The sequence below is a fragment of the Frankliniella occidentalis genome, unplaced genomic scaffold (genome assembly GCF_000697945.3).
Source record: "Frankliniella occidentalis isolate FOCC.00 unplaced genomic scaffold, Focc_3.1 Scaffold465, whole genome shotgun sequence".
Lineage (NCBI taxonomy): Eukaryota > Metazoa > Arthropoda > Insecta > Thysanoptera > Thripidae > Frankliniella > Frankliniella occidentalis.
The window spans coordinates 89,642-93,098 of NW_026267583.1; the positions used below are offsets into that span (position 1 = coordinate 89,642).

The 3,457-nt window shown below is 47.4% G+C and overlaps 1 long non-coding RNA gene across 3 annotated transcripts in view; it reads right to left on the minus strand.

The window, feature by feature from the left end:
- Positions 1-2,575, minus strand: part of LOC127751405 (uncharacterized) — a 4,121-nt gene extending 1,546 nt beyond the window's left edge. The window contains exons 1-3 of one of the 3 annotated variants that reach the window (XR_008012116.1): positions 2,543-2,575; positions 2,230-2,444; positions 1,354-1,423 (exon numbers count right to left, since the gene is read on the minus strand). This is a non-coding gene — a long non-coding RNA (uncharacterized LOC127751405). Of the gene's footprint in view, positions 1-1,353; positions 1,424-1,975; positions 2,109-2,229 lie in introns of those variants that run through there. The other 2 variants (XR_008012115.1, XR_008012114.1) reach the window with 2 other exon arrangements.
- Positions 2,576-3,457: the final 882 nt, after the last annotated feature.

Here is a 3,457-nt window from a genome sequence, read left to right on the forward strand (position 1 = left end):
GCCAAAAATCGTAGAGGGGTCAAAATGACCCCTCCGGTCCTTCTAGGTATACGAAAATCCCGGTCCTTCTAGTGTTAAAAAGGCCCGGCAGCGAAAAATTTCGACGGAGAGATTGAAAGAGGATGCTGTCGTGCAAATCTCGACCATTTCCAGCGATTTTCAAATTTTTCAGTTTTGGCCAAATTTACAAAGGCTATAGCCTTTGTGTTTTTAGCGAAAAGTGATGGGTCCGGATTTCGACGGAAAAGTAGTCAAATCGACAGAGGTGACCCAGGGGACCACAAAACTACCTTTGGTTCCGTTAGAAACCACCCCCTTTCCAGAGAAACTTGATTTTTAAGGGTGGTCTTTTGAATCTGGCGCTCAGCGTACGATGGGCTGCCTACCTCGCAGGCGAACCGGGCCAAAAACAGGCGTATCTCACTTAAAATGGCCCGGCGATGTGAAACTTCGACGCAGAGATTGAAAAAGGATTCAGTCTGACCGCAATCCCAACTATTTCCAGCAATTTTAATTTTTGTCATTTTTGGCCAAATTTACAAAGGCCTTTATTCTTCTAGTTGAAATTGATGGGTCCGGATTTAGACGGAAAAGTAGTCGAATCGACAGGGATGACCCAGGGGACCACAAAACTACTTTTGTTTCCGTCAGAAACCACCCCTGTCCACAGAAACTTGTGTGTTAAGGGTGGTCTAATCTGGCGGGCAGCGTAAGATGGGCTGCCTACCTCGCAGGCGAACGAACCGGTCCAAGAAAAACAGGTGTAACTCACTTGAAATGGACCGGCGCGGCGGCGTGAAACTTCGACGCAGAGATTGAAAGGACCAATCCCAACTGTTTCCAGCGATTTTCAAATTTTTCATTTTTGGCAAAATTTACAAAGGCATGGGTCCGGTTTTCGACGGAGGAGTACTCGAATAGATAGGGGTGAACCAGGGACCACAAACTACCTTTGCTTCTGTCAGAAACCACTCCTGTTCACAGAAACTTGAGTTTTAAGAGCTGGTCTTTTTAACTATGGGCGGGTAGGCTACCTAAGGCGCACTGGCTAAGAACTCTGCTGTAGTGGGTTGGCACCATGATATTTAAACAGGGTAACTGAAAAGGGAGTTTGCCCGACCAATCCAAACCAATTCCAGCAACTTTCCAAATTGTCAAGATTTTTAAAAGACATTTTCAATTATAACGAATCAGCCTGGATTTTGACAGAGGAGGATTGAAATCGACAACAAAGAACCAAGGCACCACAAAAAACATCAAAAAACACCCTTTGATGCACACGAAAGGAAGCTCCTCATAGAGTCTGTACAGAGACAAATTGGACCAGAGTTTGTTACTGTCATGTCAACTCACCTATTCTTTTGGGTAAAATGACTCTATAGACTTCTCTTGCTCATGTTAAGAACATTTCTGGGCCGAGTTCCTGCAATCATATTCAACGGTACTTTTAGTGCTCATCAACTATTAATTACATTTAAATTACTCATACAATACACGTTTAAATGCCTCTCCCCCAATACATCTCTAAATGTCCATGGTCTTTCAAATTAATAATTTGGCACTGGACTCAAGCATTAGGTGCGAAGGGGCATCTGCAAATTAGCTGCAATGCACAATGATTGATTGTTTGGGGGATTACGCAAATAGTACCACTCGGTTTGCACCCCAACCAGAAAGTAATAAAGTTTTGTGTTCCACGAGAATAATATCGAGTAAAATATCTGATGTACGATAAAACACTGACAGTGACCTGCAACAGTATTTAACATACTGTATGGAATGGAGAAGTGTACCCATTCAACACCTTTTCAACAAAGCTTACAGTGAGCCAAGTTTACATCAAGGACATCATTTACTCAGCCTCAAAAAAATAGCCGACAACTTGTGCACTGGAGAACACTAACCTCTTACATTACAACAATAACCGGAATGGAACAATTCAATATTCCGGACCGGAAACAATCAAGCACTATACCTTGCGATTAATATCGAGAAGCGGCTGTACACCCTAAAATGCTGATTAAAATCCTATGGCCAATTAAATGAGTAGGTATTATCGGTATTGAGCAGAAGACGCCGATCGTGACACCGATGTCCACTGTTTGTTTACGTTTCCATAAAGGCCCGGCAAATGCGGGGTGGGGAGGAGGAGAGGGGTAGGGGACGCGGCTCGGTAAAGAGGGAGAGCAATAATTACGGCAGAAGTTCTGATCAGACAATGACACTCACCGACATATCGTGGTCGCGGGATGTGATTCTTTAGGGCTCCCGACCCATGCAACATTGTGGCCGCAGCTCTATGGGGAACCTCAGGGAGTTGTGGCCGAGGACGCCTGGGGTAGGCAATCCCGCCTCGCTTGTCCGGGATGTGATCCTTTGGGGATGCCTCGCACCCCGTGCATCGTTGTGTGGCTGCAGGGGGCAACGCCAGGAAAGTGCTGGAGCTGTGACAATAATGAAATGATCAGGATAAAAAATAAACTATTATGGGCGATTTGCTGTTAATAATAATTATATTTGGCAACTTTTAAGAAATATACACCAGCCCGGGTACACGGCGTTTGGAGCCGAATCGAGTCGGCACCGTTACCTCTAAACAAAGTACCTCTAAAACGTCCATTACCTCTAAAATCAATTACCTCTAAAAAAGGTGGTGTCGAGTACCTCTAAAATTTTAACCTCTAAACAATTTACCTCTAAAATTGTATTTATTGTGTCAGGACACCGAGCGAAACGGAAAAACGCAAACAGAGCATATGACAATGTACCAGAGGTGGCTCTTGCAGTCATACATTACCGAACGTTTGGTTTGCCTACCCCTGGGGGCCGTAGCGCCCTACGTGCGGTGCAGGTAGGCAACCCGCGCGCACGCCTGCGTGCGGTACAGCATAACCACGATGACTGGCGGGTTTGCCTACCCCAGTGGGCCGTAGCGCCCTACGGGCAGCGCGGATAGGCAACCCGCATGCACGCCCGCGTGCGGTACAGCAGAACCACGATGACTGGCGGGTTTGCCTACCCCAGGGGGCCGTAGCGCCTTACCTGCGGTGCAGGTAGGCAACCCGCACGCACGCCTGCATGCGGTACAGTCAGGATTCGTCCGAAGTAACGAAAGGCTCTCGGGGGCCTAGTGGAGACAATCGAGCGCGAGCATTCAGGGGAACCTCCCTTCTCTGCGACTGACTGCGGCTCCTCTCTCACTGTGCTCGAAGGCCCAGCTCGCTCCCACAGCTGAGACTCTGTTCGAGCAACATGCACTCGACGCGAATGCAAGAGGTGCGCGGTCCGTGGCTTTCGGTGAACCTACTGGGTCGCTACGTGAGTTTAGAACCCCTGCCCCAGCAGTAGCTTCCATGCGTTCGTTCAAAGCCCATTAGGAAGATATCCACTTAGCGCGACTTGCGACTATCCCAGTGCTGCAAGTCTAATACATCGAGGATTTTTAGAGGTAAAGTAC